Source organism: Herpailurus yagouaroundi, unplaced genomic scaffold, assembly GCF_014898765.1.
Source record: "Herpailurus yagouaroundi ecotype Mexico unplaced genomic scaffold, PumYag 29, whole genome shotgun sequence".
In the NCBI taxonomy this organism is placed as follows: Eukaryota; Metazoa; Chordata; class Mammalia; order Carnivora; family Felidae; genus Herpailurus; species Herpailurus yagouaroundi.
In genome coordinates this window covers 65,312,695-65,335,140 of record NW_024412377.1, presented here as the reverse complement: position 1 = coordinate 65,335,140, position 22,446 = coordinate 65,312,695, and the positions used below count along the sequence as shown (strand labels likewise).

General features: G+C 39.9%; 1 long non-coding RNA gene across 1 annotated transcript in view; it reads left to right on the top strand.

Moving 5' to 3' along the window:
• Positions 1-21,234, top strand: part of LOC121011358 (uncharacterized) — a 71,272-nt gene extending 50,038 nt beyond the window's left edge. The window contains exons 3-4 of the long non-coding RNA XR_005781574.1: positions 13,503-13,776; positions 20,002-21,234. This is a non-coding gene — a long non-coding RNA (uncharacterized LOC121011358). The remainder of the gene's footprint in view (positions 1-13,502; positions 13,777-20,001) is intronic.
• Positions 21,235-22,446: the final 1,212 nt, after the last annotated feature.

Below are 22,446 nucleotides of genomic sequence, written 5' to 3'. Positions count from 1 at the left end.
TATAAAGAACTTCTCAAACTCAACACCCCCCCAAAAAAAAAAATCCAGTGAAGAAATGGGCAAAAGACATGAATAGACACTTCTCCAAAGAAGACATCCAGATGGCCAAGTGACACATGAAAAAATGCTCAACATCACTCATCATCAGGGAGATACAAATCAAAACCACATGAGATACCACCTCACACCTGTCAGAATGGCTAACATGAACAACTCAGGCAACAACAGATGTTGGCGAGGATGCAGAGAAAGAGGGCCCTTTTGCACTGCTGGTGGGAATGCAAACTGGTACAGCCACTCTGGAAAACAGTTTGGAGGTTCCTCAAAAAATTAATTACCCTATGACCCAGCAATTGAACTACTGGGTATTTATCCAAGGGATACAGTTACATTGTTTCGAAGGGGCACATGCACCCCAATGTTTATAGCACCACTGTCAACAATAGCCAAAGTATGGAAAGAGCCCAAATGTCCATTGATGGATAAATGGATAAAGATGTGGTGTATATATACAATGGAGTATTACTTGGCAATCAAAAAGAATGAAATCTTGCCATGTACAACTATGTGGATGGAACTAGAGGGTATTATGCTAAGCAAAATTAGTCAGAGAAAGACAAATATCATATGACTTCACTCAGAGGAAGACTTTAAGATACAAAACAGATGAACATAAGGGAAGGGAAGCAAAAATAATATAAAAACGGAGGGGGACAAAACAGAAGAGACTCTTAAATATGGAGAACAAATGGTGGGTTACTGGAGGGGTTGTGGGAGGGGGAATGGGCTAAATGGGTAAGGGGCATTAAGGAATCTACTCCTGAAATCATTGTTGCACTATATGCTAACTAACTGGGATGTAAATTAAAAAATAAATAAATTATTAAAAAATAAAATAAAATAAAAATGGTGGACCACTGGCGGGGGGCGGAGGGAAGAAGAGTAACTCAGATCATGTCTCTCCCCTGCTAAAAACACTACAGAGGCTTCCCTTTGAACTTTTTTCCAGATCTGGTCTTTCTAAACCATGTACTTCTTGGCATTCACATCTTAATTTGGAAGGCACTCCCTTTCTTTTTTTTTTAAACAACAGTTTTGGGGCACCTGGGTGGCTCAGTCAGTTAAGTGTCTGACTTCAGCTCAGGTCATGATCTCATGATTAGTGAGTTCGAGCCCCACATTGGGCTCTGCACTGACAGTGAGGAGCCTGCTTGGGATTCTCTCTCCCTCTCTCTCTGCTTCTCCCCTACTCACGCTCTCAAAATAAATAACAAATAAGCCTAAAAAAACCCCTCCAAAACAAGTTTTATTATGTACATACTGTGATAGGCTGAATGATGGCTTTCAAAGATGTGTACATCCTAATCCATGGAACCTGTGAATATGTTACCTTACCTGCTAAAAACAAATTTGGATATATGAGTAAATGAGGCATTGGAGATGGAAAGATTATCCTGTAATATCCTGTGAGTCAGGTGTAATAACAAAGGTCTTTCTAAGAGGGGGACAAATGGATGAGAAAGAGAAAAGGGAAGTATAACATTTGAACCTTTGAGGTTTATTTATTTATTTATTTATTTATTTATTTATTTTTCAACGTTTTTATTTATTTTTGGGACAGAGAGAGACAGAGCATGAACGGGGGAGGGGCAGAGAGAGAGGGAGACACAGAATCGGAAACAGGCTCCAGGCTCTGAGCCATCAGCCCAGAGCCCGACGCGGGGCTCGAACTCACAGACTGCGAGATCGTGACCCGGCTGAAGTCGGACGCTCAACCGACTGCGCCACCCAGGTGCCCCTGAACCTTTGAGGTTTAAATGATACACATGGAAGATATAGGAAGAGGCCAATTGCCAAGGAATGCAGGCAGGCTCAATAAGCTGGAAGAGCAAGGAAACAGATTCCTCCTTGGGCTTCCAGAAGGGACACATCCCTGCCAACACCTTGATTTTAGACTTTTGGCCTCCAGACTATAAAAGAATAAATTGGTGTTTGAAGCCACTAAGTTGTCATTTGTTTCAGCAGCAATAGGAAAGTAATACATATGCAGTACAATTTGGTGGATTTTTGTATATTCACAGAGCTATACAATTTATCATCACAATCAATTTTAGAACATTTTGTCACCTTCTTCCTCCAAAAACTCCACCCATTAGTGGTCACTCCTGTTTTCCACTTGTAGGTACCCATGTGGCATTAAATAAGTTCCCTAACTCATGTGAGCCTCTATTTCTTAATCTGTAGGGGGGATACTGCCCACTTCAAAAGATGTAAGAGTTCAATGAGATAATGTAGTTGCTCAGCACAGTGCCTGAAGTCAGCATTCACTAGGCTGTTTATTATTTTTATTAAAATCAGTGAGGAGGCTGTTGCAGAAGTGCCAGGGAGAGGTGAAGGAGAGGCTGAACGAGGCCAGTGGCTGAGTGATGGAGAGGAGGGGATCTGGTTTCTCTGGGAAGCCCCAGGCGCTGTGATCCTCTCTTATCAGAGTCTGGTTTCACCTCCTCTCTTCCCTGGGAACTTGGTTTAAATCCGCGGGCTGGTCCCTTTCTGGCCACTAGAGGGCAGTGGAGGCAAGGCCGCGCAGAGGGAGGTGGGCGTCCTGAAGATTGGCGCTGGTCTGTGCATTCAGCCTTTCTTCGTGCTCTGAAGCCTAATTGTGTATTTGCATTGTGCTCTCCTCTCCCTCTTTGCTCTGGGTAGCTGATGGCATTTTTTGAAACACTGCATTGGTGGGCACCTCTGAGTTCTTGTTCCATCTGTGGCCTGGGATTAGTCGTGGCTCAAGCCTCTCGCTTTCTGGCAGCTTTATTTATTTCTGAAGGGCACAAGTAGCTGCGGAACATGGTGGCCTGGGCTCTACAGCTCAGGAGAGCCTAGGACAAACCTCAGTTTTTCTTTTGCCAGTTCAAAACATGGGGACTATTCCATCTTGCATTCCTCCCCTGCCCCCCAGGCCATATCAGTACCACCCAAATCGTGTGGACTGAGGTGGCAGGTGGTAGAGTGTGGTGGGTATGATTCCTCAAAGAAAATTCAGATGATTTCACTAGAGGAAGGAAGAGTGGATGTTTAGGCAAAATCCACAGATGTCCACTACAGCTACTATGTGGGAAGAGAATAATCCACTGGCTAAGAACCCTGGCCTGGGACTCCAGTTCCCTGTGAGGGAATCCCAGTTTCACCATTCACAAGTTGTGTGACCATGGCCGGCTCACTCACCTGTCAGTCTGACTCTCAGTGTCCCATCTACAAAGCGGGAGTGATGGATCAACATTGTAGGCCTGAATCAGTGGGAAAGCACATTGTAGAGGGATCAGGCAAGCTCCAGAGGGTGTCCCTGCAGTTCGGCGTGGCATGAAGTCTGAAGTCTCCACATTGTTACCTGACCAGTTCCAGGGCAGCTGTCCAACAGACAGGCAGCCAAAGTCCTCTGGGTTCAAGTTCTCAATCTGCCACTTACTGGCTACGCACTTTCCTCCTCCATGAGTGAGGATCATCGTTCCTGCCTTCCAGGGTCGTTGGGAGAAGTGATGAGGTGACATACAGACAGTGCCTGGCACGTAGCAGTCTGTAACTAATGATAGACGTGTTCTCAGCACAATTACTACTCCAGAGCATGTTAGGAGTCCAGGTGCGACTCTGGCAGGACAGGCCACGTGCTCTGTGAACAAACAACCATCCTTCTGGATAGAGTGCATTTGGCCATCAGCCGGGGCCTTGGGAGGCTTTGTGTAGCCTGGCCCTTCCCTCCTTCCTTTCAGCTTGAGGAGGGTACACCCTCACAGAGGTTCATGTTTCACTCTTAATTACCCCTTGGGCTCTACTATCAGCCTTTCATTTCCACTCCCAGTCAGACAGTTTGAATAGAATCTCATCTGCAGTGTGTTAACTATTCTCCCCATCATTGGCAGAGATCTGGAATCGGCTCTGCATTAGGACAAGTTGTAAATAAACACATATTTGCTTAAATGTGGCTCCTGCTCCTGTCCCATAGCCTTATCTTAGATTTGGGCAGCTTTAAGTCATGGAACACAGAGTGTTTGGAAAAGACCTTAGAAATCATTGAATCCAGTCTACCCATTTTACAGAAGAGTAAATTGAAGGTATTTAGTTAAGTCACCCATGTTTACATAGACAACTTGAGGTTACAGATAAAGATGGAAATGAGGTCTTTTACTCTTAGTCCAAAACTTTCCATAGTAACCCAGTACTGCAGTCAGTCATTCACTCATTCCTTCAAAAAAATGCGTACCGAGCATCTCCCTACCTATACCTTGTCCTTTTGTGGGCATTGGAAAAACAGATAAACAAGGAATGATTTGCCCTTGAAGTACTTATGAACTCTTTGTCCATTGGTCCATCTGTCCATCTAATGCGTGTGTCTCTTCATTCATCCATTTCTCTGTGTATCCATTTACCTTTCTCCTGTCCATCTTTTCATCCATCCCTTAATCTTCATCCTTTTGTACATTTGTTTTTGTCCATTTATCTTACCATAGATTGTCCACCACATTTATTTATCTTTCTTTCTGTCTGTTTTCTTGCCCACCTGTCATCTGTTCCTGTTTCCATCCAGTCTACTTCTCTTTTGATCCACCCATTGGTCTCTTCATCTATCCAGAATTTCTTGAGTGTCTATATGGCTCCAGGTTTTTGGCTGGTGCTCAGGTCTGAGAGAAGTAAGAAGCATTTGTATTCGAGTCTTTGTATGAACACATACTTTATTATCTTTTTATTAAGTACCTTGGAGTAGAATGGCTGGATCATATGGTAGATATTTATTTAGCTTTTTAAGAAACTGCTAAAATCTATTAGGTATTTGCCCAAAGGATACAAAAATACAGATTCAAAGGGGTAACATGCACCCACGTACGAAGGGTACATGCTGCTACAAGGTTTATAGCAGCATTATCAACAATAGCCAAACTATGGAGAGAACCAAAATGCCCATCAACTGATGAATGGATGTGTGTGTGTGTGTGTGTGTGTATGTGTGTGTGTAATGGAATATTACTCAGCCATCAAAAATAATGAAATATTGCCATTTGCAATGACATGGATGGAGCTAGAGTGTATTATGCTAAGCAAAATAAGTCAATCAGAGAAAGACAAATATCATATGCTTTCCCTCATATGTCAAATTTAAGAAACAAAACAAATGAACATATGGCATGGGTTGAGGGAGAGAGAAGAAAGGGAAACAAACCATAATAGACTCTTAACGATAGAGAAAAAACTGAGGGTTGATGGAAGGAGGTGGGTGGGAGATGGGCTAGATGGATTATGGGTATTAAGAGGGGCACTTGTAATGAGCAGTGGATTTGTGTGTAAGTGACGAATCACTGAAATCTACTTCTGAAACCAATACTGCACTGTATAGTAATCAATTAAAATTTAAATAAAAAAACTGCTAAAGTATTTTTCAATGAGTTTTTACTCTCTTATATTTCTACTGGTTTCTCCACAGTCTTTTAAACGTTTTGCATGATCATTTATTTTAATTTTATTCGTTCTAATAGCTCTAGTGTTGATTTGTTGTTCCCCTATGACAAATGCTGGTGAGCATCTTTGTGTGCTTATTTGCTAGCCATATATCATTTTGGGAAAGTGTGTGCAAATCTTTTGTCTGCTTAAGAAATTGAATTGTTTTCTTACTGAGTTGTAAGATTTAAATATAAATTCTAGGGGCACCTAGGTGGCTCAGTTGGTTGAGTGTCTGACTCTTGATTTTGGCTCAGGTTGTGATCCCAGGGTTGTGGAATTGAGCCCTGCATCAGGCTGCATGCTGAGCACAGAGCCTGCTTGGGATTCTCTCTCTCTCTCTCTCTCTCTCTCTCTCTGCCTCTCCCCTGCTCATGCCTTCATGCTTTCTTAAAATAAATAAATAGAGGCACCTTGGTGGCTCAGTCAGTTAGGCGTCTGACTTTTGGTCTCGGCTCAGGCCATGATCTCACGGTTTGGGAGTCTGGTCTGAGCTCTGCATCAGGCTCTGCGCTAACAGTGTGGAGACTGGTTGGGATTCTCTTTCTTCCCCTTTCTCTCTGCCCCTCCCCACTTGTACATGTACTCTCTCCCTCTCTCTCAAGATAAAGAAACTTAAAAATAAATAAACATTCAAAAATAAATATATTGGGGCGCCTGGGTGGCTCAGTCGGTTGAGCGGCCGACTTCGGCTCAGGTCACGATCTCGTGGTCCTTGAGTTCGAGCCCCACGTTGGGCTCTGTGCTGACAGCTCGGAGCCTTGAGCCTGTTTCGGATTCTGTGTCTCCCTCTCTCTGACCCTCCCCCATTCATACTCTGTCTCTCTGTCTCAAAAATAAATTAAAAAAAAAATTAAAAAATATATAAATTCTGGATTAAAGTTGTTTATCAGATAAACACTTTGTCAGTTAACATTTTTTCTCCATATGTGGCTTGTCTTTTCATTCTTTTAACAGTGTTCCAAAGAATAGCACGTGAGTTTTGGTGAAGTCCAACTTATTAAACTTTTCTTTTATGGATCTGTCTTTATAATAAATTTGTGCCTAGCATAAGGTCACAAAGATTTTCTGCTGTTTTTGTTCTGTAAGTCTTATTGTTTCAGGTTTTACCTTTAGGTCTATGAAGGATTTTGAGGTAATGTTTGTATATGGTACAAGGTATAGAGCCAAGCTCGTTTATTTGTTCTTTTCTTTACCTCTTCCTTCCTCCCTCCCTTCCTTCCTTTCTTCCTTCCTTCCTCTTTCTGTCTCTCTCTGTCTCTGTCTCTCTTTCTCTCTTTCTTTGGCATATGGATATCCAGTTGTTTTAGCATCATTTGTTGAAAATACTGCTTTCTCTGGGGTGCCTGGGTGGCTCAATCGCTTAAGCGACTGACTCTTGATTTCAGCTTAGATCATGATCTCACGGTTGTGGGATTGAGCCCTGTGTTGTGCTCCTCCCTGAGCATAGAGCCTGCTTGGGATTCTCTCTCTGCCCCTCCCCCATCTCTTTCTCTCAAAAAAAAAAAAAAAAAAAGAAAGAAAGAAAAAGAAAAGAAAAGAAAACGACTTCTTTCTCTAATGAATTGCCCTTGCACCTTTGTTAAAATCAAATATTCACTCCATTAGCAATGAGTACACACCTAATGCCCAGATCTTGTTTTTCTTTTCTTTTCTTTCCTTTTTTTTAATTTGAGAGAGAGAGAGAGAGAGAGAGAGAGAGAGAGACAGAGAGAGACAGAGACGGAGGGAGAGAGAGAGAGAATCTTAAGCAGGCTCTATGCTCAGTGCAGAACCTGACACAAGGCTCATTCTATGACCCTGGGATCATGACCTGAGCTGAAATCAAGAGTCAGGCGCTCAGCTGACTGAGTCATCCAACACCCCTAGATCTTGTTTTTTAGTACCATTTGTCAATAAAAAGATCCAGGGCTTCTTGGAGAGGTAGATAATTTTAGGACTGGGGCAGGAAATATGCAAGATGGACCTGGAGCATCTTGTAGCACCGGAAGTGAAGTGCTGAAAAAGGAAAATCCTATGTTGATGGGATTTTGTCAAAAGAACACAGCAGCCAACTCAAGGAGCTCCCAAAGGCCAATTTGAACAATTTGATCAACAGTATGTAAATAAAGTAGTATTGGATTATAATCCAAGGTATAAAACAAATATCCATGAGTCTATAGTGATATAAGTTATTAAATAAATAAATGAGAAGAGAAAAATTTCTTTTGCAAAAGCATTTCAAGTAATTTATGTAGATATTCCACCCTTAAGGAAGCGGGGTATAAGTGTCCACTCCTCAGGTGTGGGCTGTGTGTAGTGACTTTCTTCTGAAGAGCACAGTATAGAAAAGAGGGGACGGGAAGAATACTTTTACAGTGGAGAAATGTAACAGACACTGTCTCAAGTAATGAAGGTTAACTTCATCAGATAAATCACGTTGATAGTATATAACCTTGGTATAACATAAGCACTTTTTTCCCAGCCTAATGAAAAAAACATCAGACAAATCCCAATTGGGGGATATTCTACAAAATACTTGTCCAGCACTCTTCAAACCTGTCAAGGTCATTAAAAACAAGGAAAGTCTGAGAAACTGTCATAGCTAAGAGGAGCCTAGGGAGACATAACAACTAGATGTAATTAGGAACAGAAAAAGAGTTAGTTAAAACTAAGGAAATTTGAGTAAATGATGGACTTTAGTTAATAACAATGTATCAACATTAGTTCATTAAATATAACAAATGTATTATATTAATATAGGATGTTAATAATAAGAGAAACTTGATGAGAGACATATAGGAACTTTATGTGCTATCTTCTCAATTTTTCTGTAAATATAAAACTATTCTAATAAATGAAATCTATATTGTAAAACTCCATTGTGTGTGTGTGTTTGTCGAATATGTGTGTGTGTGTATGTGTATGTGTGTATATATATATGTATATATGTATATATATGTATTGCATCATTGATCTATTTGCTTTTTTTTATGTCAACATCAGACTATTTTGGTTGTTAAAACTTTATAACAAATCTTGAAATCAGGTAGTAGTAGCTTTCCAATTTTGTTCTTTTTTTCGAAGTTGTTTTGGCTATTCTAGTTTTTTTTCCATTTCACATGAACTTTAGAATCAGTTTGTCAATTAAAAAAATGCCTGCCGCATCTTGATTGGTATTACATTGATCAAACTGGGGAGAATTGACTTCTTATCAATATTGGGTTTTTCAAGCCATGGGCTAGCTCTCCATTTATTTACATCATCTGTAATTTTTTTCTCAGCTATATTTTGTAGTTTTTAGCTTACAGATCGTTCACAGCTTTTGTCGGATTTAACCCTAAGTATTTCATATTTTCCAATGCTATATGTAAAGAGTGTTTTTATTTTAATTTCTGGTTGCTCATTTCTAATATATAGAAATGCAACTGAGTTTTGCATACTGATCTTTATAATAGGAGAGACAGACTGGTCATAGAGATGCTTAGAGAGAAAGGCCATGTGAAGGTGGGGGGAGGTTGGGGTTATGCTGCCCTGAACCAAGGGACACCAGAAGCTACCAGACATTGGGAGAGGCAAGGAAAACTTCTTTCCTGGAGACTTTGTAGGGAATGTGGTCCTGCTGACATCTTGATTTTCTTGTGTTTTTAATTTAAAATTTAAAATTTTAATTGCAATAGCATTAACATACAGTGTTATATTAGTTTCTGGTGTACCATTAGAATGATTCAACTATTCTATACATTACTCAGGGCTCATCATAATAAGTGTACTCTTAATCCCCTTCACCTCTTTCACCCATCCTCCCACCTACCTCCCCTCTGGTAACCATCAGTTTATTCTCTAGAGGTAAGAGTCTGTTTTTTGTCTCTTTTTTTCTCTGTTTTGTCTCTTAAATTACACATATAAGTGAAATCATATGGTATTTGTCTTTCTCTGATTTTTTTGCTTGTACTCTCTAGATCCATCCACGTTGTTGCAAATGGCAAGATTTCATTCTTTTTTATGGCTGAAAACACACACACACAATGGAATATTATTAGATATAGACACAGATATAGATATTATATAGATATAGACGTAGATATATATACCATATCTTCTTTATCCATTCATCTATTAATGGACACTTGGGGGCTTCCATAATTTGGCTTTTGTAAATAATAGTGCAATAAATATAGAGGTGCATATATCTTTTCAAATTAGTGTTTTTGTGTTCTCTGGGTAAATATCCACTAGTGGAATTACTGGAAAATAGGTCTATTTTCAATTTTTTGAGGAATCTTCATACTGGTTTTCACAGTGGCTGCACCAGTTTGCATTCCCATGAACTTTGCATGAGGGTTCCTTTTTCTCCACATCCTCTCCACTGGATGTTTCTTGTGTTTTTGATTTTAGCTGTTCTGACAGGTGTGAGGTGATTTCTCATTGTAGTTTTGATTTGCATTTCCCTGATGATGAGTGATGTTGAGCATATTTTCATGTGTCCATTGGCCATCTGTGTGTCTTCTTTGGAGCAATGTCTGTTTATGTTTTGCCCATTTTTAAATTAGATTATTTGTTTTTTGGGTGTTGGGTTGTATAAGTTCTTTATATATTTTGGATACTAACCCTTTTTTGGATGTGTCATTTGCAAATATCTTCTCTCATTCAGTAGATTGTTTTTTAATTTTGTTGATTGCTTTCTTTGCTGTGCAGAAGCTTTTTATTTTGATGCAGTCCCAATAGTTTATTTTTGTTTTTGTTTCCCTTGTCTTAGGAGACATATCTAGAAAAAAGTTGCTGTGGCTGATGTCAGAGAACTTACTGCCTATGTTCTCTTCTAGGATTTTTATGGCTTCAGGTGTCACATTTAGGTACTTAATCCATTTTGAGTTTATTTTTGTGTGTGGTGTAAGAAAGTGGTCCAGTTTCATTCTTTTGCATGGAGCTGTACTGTTTTCCCAACATCATTTGTTGAAGAGACTGTCTTTTTCCCATTGAATACTCTTTTCTGCTTTGTTTGAATATTAACTGACCATATAATTGTGGGTTTATTTCTGGGCTCTCAATTCTGTTCCATTGATCTATGTGTCTATTTTTGTGCCAGTACCATACAGTTTTGGTTGCTATAGCTTTGTAGTATATCTTGAAATCTGAGATTTTGATACCTCCAGTTTTGTTTTCAAGATTGCTTTGGCTATTCAGGGTCTTTTCTGATTCCATACACATTTTAGGTTTGTTTTTTTTTCTAGTTCTGTGAAAAATACTGTTGGTATTTTGATAGCTTTGGGTAGTATGGACCTTTTAACAATATTTGTTCTTCCAACCCATGAGCACGGAATGTCTTTCCATTTGTTTGCACCATCTTCAATTTCTTTCACCAATGTTTTGTAGTTTTCAAAGTACAGATCTTTTACCTCCTTGGTTAAGTTTACTCCTAGGTATCTTATCATTTTGGGTGCAGTTGTAAATGAGATTGTTTTCTTAATTTCTCTTTCCACTACTTCATTATTAGTTTATAGAAATGCAGTGGATTTCTGTATATTGATTTTGTATCCTGCAACTTTACTAAATTCATTGATCAGTTCTAGTAGTTTTTTGGTGGAGTCTTTAGGGTTTTCTTTATATAGTGTGGCTGACATCTTGATTTTGAACTTCTGACTCTAGAATGGTGAGATAATAAATTTGTTGTATTAAGCCACAAAGTTTGTGGTAATTTGTTATGGAAGATCTCAGAAACTAATACAAGGGCCCTAGGTATTGTCATGCGGCACAGCTTGAAGAGGCCCCAAGATCACCTTCCTCAGAGAGGGCCATATCATGTCTGACAATATTCATGAAGATATTGACTTGATGCTCAAAGATAAACCTAAACACACTTCTTATGGGGATGGCCCTGGGACTGTCAGCTGCCACAAAGAGGTGGGCCTGGGTATGGTTGTGCGTGTGTGTGTGTGTGTGTGTGTGTGTGTGTGTGTGTGTGTGTCGGTGGGATGGCTATCATGATGAAAATGATGAATATTCTCATTCCTCCTATTTCTAGTTCATTCTGATTTCCTTCAGTCATTTTCCTTGTTTCCCACTCACTGCACTACTCTTTTCCTCATATTGACCACCATTGACATCTGGGTCATCCTTTTTCTTTCAGATGGAACATTTTGTAGAAGGTAAATATAAATCAGAGAGATCTCATTATGAGTTGAATATTTGTTCCAAGATATATTAACATTGCAGACACTAAAGATCCTTAAGTAGCAAATACCCTTTTACTGTGTTTTGTTCTGATCATCTAGGATTTTACCATAGCAGTACTCTAAAAATGTACTATGACAAAGCCCACTCGGCTCTGTGTGACACTTAATAATTTTTTAAAACTGCAAAAAAGTCACTTTTTAGGGTGGGAAGTAGGAAGAGCTGGCTCAAGACTAGAGTCAACACTCATGCTTCTAGCTCTGAATCCAGTTCCACTCCAGTCCAGGAGGGCAAACTGAATGTTACTTGAAGATTATATAGAGACTTGCAAGCTTGTATAGAGAATGTTTTTCTTCCCTTCCAAGCTTTGATAAGATCTTTCTTCCCTTTTCTTTGTCATTCATCTGTCAGAGGGTAGAAGAATAAAGAAAGCTGCTTTACTACCCCACCCCTGGACATCCATAGTGTTCAGGTGTCAGAAGCCAAGGTCACTGCATACATGTTCCTACTTATGCCCTTTTACACAGAGCTGTCACTTATCATTTGGGACAGAGAGATGAACCAGTCCCCAGCAGCCTCCTTGACAATTCCCCCGCCATCACACACACTTCAGTTCTGTGTTCAGTAATGCTCTAGAATATGGGAAAGGGTAGAAGGACAAGGAGTTGACTGCTTCACGTTTTTACTGCCCATCTACTCAGCTTTCATTAAAGGGGAAGGACTATTAGGTGTGGATGTCAACTAGTCTCACACCAAGAGATATAGGAACGTAAATGTCTCCTAACCCTTCTGAATTTAGGGTGATCCATTCTAAACTTCTGTTTCTTACTTTTGTGATATATGAGGCTGGTTATTTCCTACTGTCCCTGGAGGTTAAGTGGAGAATTTATTGCTCTATTATATCTGTATAACCACACCCACCCTACGGTTTACCCTCGAGTTGTATAAAGTGAAGATACTGAGGGGCACCTGGATGGCTCAGTTGGTTGAGCATCTGATTTCAGCTCAGGTCATGATCTTGCAATTTGTGAGTTCAAGCCCCACATTGGGCTTGCTCCTGTCAGCCGAAGAGCCCACTTTGGATCCTCTCTCCCCCTTCTCTCTTCCCCTGCCCTGCTTTCATGCTCTCTTTCTCAAAAATAAATATACCATTAAAAAAATCAAGTGAAAATATTGAGGGGGTAGGACTGCTTGAGCCAGATCCTGGGATTGGGTCTTCATTTGATCTTGTCACTTTTGAAGGCTCCTGAAAATATGCATAGGGACATTTTTTTTTCCTTTCTAATGAAAGGATTAGGAAAAATAATGAACTTGGGGCGCCTGGGTGGCACAGTCGGTTAAGCGTCCGACTTCAGCCAGGTCACGATCTTGCGGTCCGTGAGTTCGAGCCCCGCGTCAGGCTCTGGGCTGATGGCTCGGAGCTTGGAGCCTGTTTCCGATTCTGTGTCTCCCTCTCTCTCTGCCCCTCCCCCGTTCATGCTCTGTCTCTCTCTGTCCCAAAAATAAATAAACGTTGAAAAAAAAAATTAAAAAAAAAAAAAAAAAGGAAAAATAATGAACTTAATATTTGGACATGTGACCAGGTACAAATGGAGGAAGCCAGAATTGTGGTGACTTTGTAGTGCTATTATTACTCTCCCTTCATGGCCTGGGACACAGTTTAGAAGGTGAAGCAGGCAATCAGGCACTGAAGTTAATCTTTTCCTTTTTCTAGTCCAAGCTACTGATATCCTATAAACCTTGATCTCAAATGTGACATCGACTAAACACATACCATGCTCCTATGAGAAGGAATAAATCTGTTTGGAAAATAAAATATACTCTTTGGAGAATATATTAATAGGAGTGCTATTTTTTCTCTACAGGGAATGAAAGGTTTCTGAAATTCTCTACCTAGGAGGAGTTAGAGAAAGACTTTCTGGCTAAGTAGAAGAAGCACACCCACTAAGAGAGAACCCAGTGCAGTGACCAGCACAGCTTGTGGAACCTGACACCCTTGACTCCTGGGAACGTGGAAGGAGTTGCTGCTCTATGAATTCCATCATTTTCTCAGGGTGTCTGTCTTTTTCTCCTAACTGCCTGCTTCTACTTAGAAAATTCAAGCCTTCAGATGCTGTTTCACTTATCACTTTGCTCAAGGTAGGAGGTTCTGTAATCACAGGAATGTCCAGCTGTGGGCTCTGCCTGGGTCTGGGGTTCCTCCTTATTCTGACTTTCCTTCTGTGCATGAAACACATCCTAAACTACAGTCTCCCCTCTGGCATCAGGCCCTTGACGGTATCCTCACACCCATAAAGCCTATTCTGGTTTGAAAAGGTCCTGGGCTCTCTACAAAGGCTAACACCAATGTGACTTTTATCAGAGGACCTTGCTGACATTTGCCTTTTGCCTTGAACTGAAGCTTCTGAAGCAAACGACTCCTTATTTGTCTGAACTCAGTTTTATGAAGAGCCTGTCCCTTCTGTTCCAGGACCTGAGGTGTTCTTGCTTCAAAGGTCTCTGCTAATCTTCTGTCCTGAGCAGGTTGCTCTTTCCCTGGTGTGGAAGGTCTCTAATCCTGCATTTTCTTATAGATGTTCTCCTGATTTGGCTTAGGGCCCTCTTTCACTTCATTTGGGTCTGCATTTGTCTTCTGACTCTTACCTGGGTCCTGAAGGCTAGGGGCTCCACCATCCTGCATCCAGCATTCTTCTTTGTCCTCCATGTGAATAGAAAGAATCTGGGAAGTGGCCATGTCTCCACTGTGCACACACTGCATATGGGGTTGTGAGCTTTTAGCCATCAAACAGTCGTGAGTCATGTGATTCTTCTGTGGAAGTGCAATGAGCATGACTATGTGGCTCAACCTTCAATTTGAGCTGTATCTTACTAAAAACATGGTCTTTAAGAAAAGTTTTTGCTAGATCTTGGGTCCCCAACATTCTCAGTGGTGGGGCCATTCCTTGGTTATGGACCACTCAGATCCCCATTTAGATTTTGGATGTTTCTCAGCTCAATAGCTCAGAAGGTCTTTTTTTGGGGGCGGGGGTGATGAGATTCTAGCACCTGTCAAGTGGCTAAGTCAATGAAGGACAGCCCCAAGGGCTATTCACGTGACATTCCTGAACCACTGAGGGTGCCAAGTTTCTGATTTCCCTGTGGGTGTGAGACATTCCAGGAGGGAGGTAGAATAAAGTCGGCAGTGAGCCCTGCATGATGTACATTCACAGGGATCCTACCCTGATTGACTTTGCCCAAGTGTATGCTCAGGGTGTTTTTCCAATTGCTTCTCTACTAGGTTCTCCCTTGGATGCCTTGATAAATCATTGTCTGAATGACTCACCTCCCTTTTTGCTTCCTTCTTAGAGTCAGTTCTCAAACAGTGCATTGGATAACTGAGGCTTTTGCTGGATTATCTTTTGGACCCCATCACAGAATATACTCTTGTCCCCTTCACTAATTTCTTCACTAGGCTCCTCACATGGAAGCTTATTGGATTCCTTAATCCAATCTTCCGTGAATACTTGTTGCTTCACCCCTTAAAAACAGAGGGCATTGAGAGTCTGTCAGACAGGGTTCTAGGCAGGAGCAGAGGCTGAGCCTTGGGGTAGGGCAGGGGCTGTTTCTGGGGAAACTGTAGGGATTCTTTAACTTGTATTTGGTTTTGAGGGGTAGGAACATTAGATATTACATTGAATGAGACAGCTGGAGATGCTAATGGGGGAATCGCTACCAAAGACCAGGATTGTGTTCATCAGGGACTTGTGCCTGATGAGGACATTCCAGAAGATCCAGCTCCATTTATGTGGCATATGGTTCTCCAAAGTTTTAAGAAATGGGAAATTGTGGGGCGCCTGGGTGGCGCAGTCGGTTAAGCGTCCGACTTCAGCCAGGTCACAATCTCGCGGTCCGTGAGTTCGAGCCCCGCGTCGGGCTCTGGGCTGATGGCTCAGAGCCTGGAGCCTGTTTCCGATTCTGTGTCTCCCTCTCTCTCTGCCCCTCGCCCGTTCATGCTCTGTCTCTCTCTGTCCCAAAAATAAATAAACGTTGAAAAAAAATTAAAAAAAAAAAAAAGAAATGGGAAATTGTGATGACTGGTCAGCTGCTTGGTTTGCCCCCAGTGCTTCAGAATGGTTGGGAGGCTATGGTGTCCCACTCATCAGCAAGTGATTCTAAGCTATTTCTAGAATTTATACATGATCGCTTTTTTGTTCCTTTCTTGTCCCAAGTTCAGAAATCCATTCTTGTTATAACTGGTGTCTTCAGATGCTCCTGAAGATATAAAGTGTGTGGGAAAAGATGCTGTTAGTTTCCATACACCTGCTTGTAGGGTCTCCCCAGAGGAAGTTGAAGTGGAGGAAGGTTTTGCTGGAGAACAGTGTCAGGAAGTGGAAAGGAACAAGTATTTGGCAGATGCTGGCCACCAGGGGAAGGTGAAATAGGCAGGTGTCAGTGGCCCATTCCTGAGAATATTGACATAGAAGAGGCCAACAGTAGGTGCTAGCTGGAGAGTAGCTCTGTGAAATGGTGTTCAGCGGGATGGAAATCAAATCTGAATGAATTAATTGAATTCTAGTGGTGGTAGAATAGGGAACTTTGGAAGTTCAGAATGCCAGGAGAATGATTCAGTGGGATCTAGGACCTGGGTTAATTGGTAAGAGATTGATATCATGAGAGCGTAAGGTCATGTGAGGCCAGTCTTTTCTTTACTCTGTGTTTACACTAAGGGACAAGAAAAGAATGAGCAGCTGGGAATCACACTATACTGTCTCTAGGCAAGAGAGTTATTCATTATTCATGAACAATATGTCTTCTGCATTGAATTCATGGATCTCTGTGTTCTGTCTCTGTTATTCATTTTTAAAATGGATAAAAATATTTTCTATTGATGTTTATTTGATAAATTCAAGTAAGAACCTGTTTTCAGTATGTGATCTGCAACAACCTTTCAGTCAGTTATCCTTCTGCTTAAGAAGGGTGCAGATTCTCAGACATAGAGGGGCAGTTTACTCTATCAGGTAGGATTCTGGTCCTGGAGGCTAGAGCTGGGTTTTTGGAATCTTCTCAAAGGCTTTTAGAGGATCATCATTGCTCTGCATTTTAGCCTTGACCTAAGGGTTTGGCCCAGAGATCAAGATTCTGTATAGGAAGATAACTGAAAAGTGAGTATTGTAGAACTCTGTTCCGCTGTGGGTATGCTGAACTTTTTAATTATCCAATCCAGGACCTTGATATCCAGAGATTTTCCCCTGGAGCTCTGTATACGACCCCCTAGATTTGACTGTGAACTTTGAATAGGAGTGCTAGTTGCCACTCTACCCTCTACCCAGTCTATCCTATTCCTCTAGAAGGATGATGTTCTAATATTTCTCAAGAATTTCCACTTCAGGTGTGTTTCTTTACAAATGGTTTATTAAAGTGGGAAGAACAGAATTAAACAAGAGTCAGTGTGTTCTGGAGGTTAGGTATAGGCATCCCTTACTTGATTTATATCTCTATTTTTTTTTTACAAATACTGATAAAAACAGATTTCAGTTTTGGCCACATATATTTTGGTGACCTGTCAATAGGTACATAAATGTTTATAATTGTTATATCTTTTAGCTGTATTGAGCCTTTAATTAATACACAATGTCTTTCTTTGGCTCTTACAAACTTTTTTGGTTTAAAGTCCGTTGTGTTTGATATTAATAAGGCCAACTTGCTCCCTTTTGGTTATTTTCATGGAATATCTTCTTCCATTCTTTCGCTTTCAATCTATTTGTGTCTTTGGATCTAAAGTGAGTTCTTATAGACAGCATATAGTTGGTTCACATATTTTATCCACTCTGCCAATCTCTGTCTTTTCATTGGAGAGTTTAATTTGTTTACACTTAATTACTTATAAGGAGGGATTACTTCTGTCATTTTTCTATTTATTTTTTACATATCTTATGACTTTTTTTCAGTCCTTTATTTCCTACATTAGTGTCTTCTTTTATGCTTAGTTGATTTTTGTCTCAAAATATTTCAATTCTTTTCTAATTCCTTTTGTATATGTTCTATAGCTATTTTCATTGTGGTTACTATATGGATTATATTTAATATCCTAAAGTTTTAACAATCTAACTTAACTTGCTTTCAATAACATACAAAAACTCTGCTCCCTTAATAGCTTTGTCTTCACCCTTTTTAGTTGTTGATGTTACAGAATTACATCTTTATACGTTGTGGGCCCTCAAATGTAAAGTACTAATTCTTTTTAAAGAATTTTAAAGTATTTTTAAAGAATTTAAAGTAATTTTTTTAAAGTTCATTTATTTATAGGGCGCCTGGGTGGCTCAGTCAGTTAAGCATCTGACTTCAGCTCAGGTCATGATCTCATAGTCTGTGAGTTCGAGCCCCACGTCGGGCTCTGTGCTGACAGCTCAGAGCCTGGAGCCTGCTTCAGATTCTGTGTCTCCCTCTCTCTGTTCATGCTCTGTCTCTATCTCTGTCTCAAAAATAAATAAACATTAAAAAAAATAATGTTCATTTACTTATTTTGAGAGAGAGAGAAAGAGAGAGAGAGAGAGAGCAAGTAAAGGAGGGACAGAGAGAGAGAGAGAATCCCAGGCAGGCACCTCACTGTCAATGCAAAGCCTGACGCAGGGCTTGAACTCACAAACCATGAGATGGTGACCTGAGCTGAAGTCAGATGCTTAACCAACTGAGCCACCCAGGTGCCCCTGTAAAGTAGTAATTCTTCTTTTAAGTGCTTTAGTTTCTTAATTTATGTAGAAAACTAAATGTGGGGTTACAAAAAAAGGTTACAATAACACTAGTTTTTAGACTCATAATTAAAAAAATATATTAGTCTCTTAAATCATGTAGAAAATAAAACATGAAGTTACAAATCATTGTTACAAAAATACCGGCTTTTGTAATTGCCCATGTACTTACCTTTATTGAGATCTATATTTTTTCATATTGTTTTGAGTTTTATTTTCTGTTGTTTTTTTCTTTTCATCCTGTAGGACTTTTGAGCATTTCTTATAGGAAAAATCTAGTGGTAACAAGTTCCCTTAGCTTTAGTGTATCTAGGAATGTCTTAATTTCTCTCTCACTTTTCAAGGACAGTTTTGGTGGATGTAGGATTCTTGGTTGACACTTTTTTTGTTGTTCTGGCACTTTGACCGTATCACTCACTGCCTTATGGCCTATGAAACTTGTGATGAAAATCTCATGATCTTATTGAGGATCCCATGTATGTGACGAGTTGTTTCTCTCTTGCTGCTTTCATGATTCTCTGTTTTTATACATTCTGGTTTTTGAAAATTTGCTTATAATCTGTCTTGGTGTGGGTCTTCTTGAGTCCATATTACTTGGAATTTGTTGAGCTTCTTGGATGTTTATATTTGTCTTTTATCAAACTTGGGAAGTTTTTTTTTAAAGTTTATTTATTTATTTTGAGAGTGAGATGTGTGTGTGTGTGTGTGTGTGTGTGTGTGTGTGTGTGTACAGAAAGAGAGAGAGAGAGAGAGAGAGAGAGAGAGAGAGAGAGAGAATGAACCCCAAGCAGGCTCCACACTGTCAGTGCAGAGCCTGACATGGGGCTTGAACTCATTAACCATGAGATCATGACCTGAGAAACCAAAAGTTGGACACTTAACTGACTGAACCACCAGGTACCCCAAACTTGGGAAGTTTTAAGCCCTGATTTCTTCAAATACTTTCTTAGTACCCCCTTTCTCTCTCTTGGACCCCTATAATGTGTATATGTTGGTTTACTTGATAGTATCACACAGGTTCCTTACACTCTGTTCACTTTTCTTCAATCTTTTCCCTTTCCTGTTTCTCAGATTCAATAATGGCCATGATCTTATCTTCAAGTTCATTGATTTTTTTTCTTTGGCCTGTTCAAATCTGCCTTTGAATACCTGTAGGGAATTTTTCATTTTAGTTATTGTACTTTTCATCTCCAGAATATCTTCTTGGTTTCTTTTTAGGTTTTCTATTTCTTTATTTGTATTTCCATTTTGTTCACATATTTTTTTTTTTTTACTTTCTCCATATCTTCAATTCTTTAAAAATTTTTTAATGCTTATTTATTTTAGAGAGAGAGAGAGTGTATGTGAGAGACAGAGCACAAGTGGGGTAGAGGAAGAGAGAGACATCACAGAATCTGAAGCAGTCTCCAGGCTCTGAGCTGTCAGCACACATCCTGACATGGGGCTCGAACTCACGAGCTCCGAGATCATGACCTGAGCTGAAGTCGACTGCTTAACTGACTGAGCCACCCACATGCCCCTCTTCCTTTAATTCCTTGAGCATCTTTAAGACAGTTGTTTAAAGGGTTTGTGTAGAATATCTGCCATCATTTGCCTGAAGTGACAGACTCTTTCCTGTTTTCTTTTGTAACAACAGCTTCTCCAAAGCTCCCCACTATCAAAGGACTTAAACTTCAAGCTTCCTTCTTTCCTTGTCTACTCTTCCTTCACTGTAGGATGTCTCCCTCGCCCCCTGAAAATCCCCTCTACACATCCTGTCATCTCTGTTATTATTTATATCCTGTTATTATTTATATCTCTGTTATTATTTATATCCTGATTCTGCCCTGAGTGACCCTAAAAATCCAAAGACTCCCATATGTAAAATATCCTTCAGAGTTGAGCAAAGATCAGCTCCTGAAAGAGAAATTTTGGTGACAAAGGGACTATTAAAATGGTCCATCAGACAAATTCTTTAAAAATATGAATATCAAAATGATTACAGAAATGCTGAGGGATTTTTATAGATTCAAGGAGACTAAGGAGATATGATAACTTAATAGAATATCAGATCCTAGACTAGATCGTGTACTGGAGAAATGCTCTAAAGGATATTACTGGCTAAACTGACATCACTGAAATACAGTAGATAAAATTCTATGTTATTGTTCAAATTAACAAAGTTTATAACTATCCTGGAGATAGGAAACAGAATATCCTTGCTCTTAGGAAATATTCACTGAAAAATTTAGGGGCAAAGTGTAATGATATATGCAACTTACTCCCAAACATTTAGGACAAGATATGTATATGGGTAGAGAGAGCAAAGGAAACAAAATGCTAAAACTAGGTGAACCCGGGCCATAGGATTAGCAGTGTTCTTGCAAGTTTTCTGTAAATTTGATTATTTTTCTAAATACAAGTTTAAAAAAAATGGCCAATGCCTCTGTTTCCCTGAATTTTATCTCTCCTTTGAGATTCTCTGCCTTCAATCACATAGCCCTCACACGTATGCTGTTCCACCTTCAAAACAGTTGTACCATGCGCTATCTCAGTGAAGACCAGCAGGATACACTTATCACAACTGAGGTCCTAATGTTTCTGTTTAGAGAATATAGAAAAAGAGCACAAGGGAAAATGAAATAAAAAACACACATAATGTACAAAAATATAAAATTAATACAGAAATACGAAGAATTGTGTTTATAACATGGAGGTTTCAGGAACTGAGAATCAGAGTGTAGGTTTTGGAATCAGTCACAGCTGAGTTCTAATCTTTGCTCTGTCCATTAACAACCATGTGATCTGGAGCAGAACATTTTGCCTTTTTCTTCTTTAGTTTCCTTATCTGGAACCCAGAGACAGAAATCCTCTGTGTTTGTAGGAAAAAAAAAAAAAAAAGCTAGCATATGAAGAAAATTCCTGAAAAGAAAAGTTTAAGGAAGGAAAGCTAGACACCAAATGGTCTCCTACCCCAAGATTTTAGTGGACTTCATGGGTATTCTTTGGAGTCTAAAAAGCTTTGAAGTCTATAAGAATTTGTGGTTGCACTGGGGTAGAGAAGAATATGGAGGAAAGAGAAGGGCCTTATTTGCTAAGGCCTTCATCAGAGTATGTGCTTTACATGTGGATTGATTTAGTATTTAGGATCTTATGACACTTCCCTATGTTGCCGATGGAAATAGAGATTGTTAGAATGCTTTCATTTTGGTAATATCTATTCAAATAAAAAAGTGCATATGTGCACAATGAAACTTGCATAGGCAAGTTTATAAGCATATTTACTGCAGTATTGTTCTTTTTTTTTTTTTAATTTTTTTTTTCAACATTTATTTATTTTTGGGACAGAGAGAGACAGAGCATGAACGGGGGAGGGGCAGAGAGAGAGGGAGACACAGAATCGGAAACAGGCTCCAGGCTCCGAGCCATCAGCCCAGAGCCTGACGCGGGGCTCGAACTCACGGACCGTGAGATCGTGACCTGGCTGAAGTCGGACGCTTAACCGACTGCGCCACCCAGGCGCCCCAGTATTGTTCTTTTTTAATATATATATTTTTATTTTTTAAGTTTGTTTGTTTATTTATAGCAGGAGCCGAGGAAGGGCAGAGAGAGAAGGAGAGAGAGAGAATCCCAAACAGGCTCTGTGCTGGCAGCATGGATGTGGGGCTTGAACTCATGAACTGTGAGATCATGACCTGAGCCAACAGACAACCTGAGCTTAACAGACTGAGTCCCCCAGGGCGACCCTTCTGCAGTATTGTTCTAAAAGCAAATTCAAGGACACTATCGATTAAGGGGATCAGTTAAATAAACTATTATACATGCATGTCATTAAAGACTCATCCATGAAATAGAATGAGACATTAGCATATACTATAGATTATGTGTGTTTACCAAAGAAAACAATTTATGTAAGGAAGGCTACTATTTTTGCTGGGCGGTGGTGGTGTGGGAAGGATATATACAGACCAATCTACCTTTCCAAAGGTGCTTTTTTACACTTAAACTGTCTCTGGAAGACCACACAAAAATTTAATAATGTTTTTCAGAAGGGAAATTTGGAGACACAGGAGGTAAACTTACTCTTTTTACTCTATTCCCT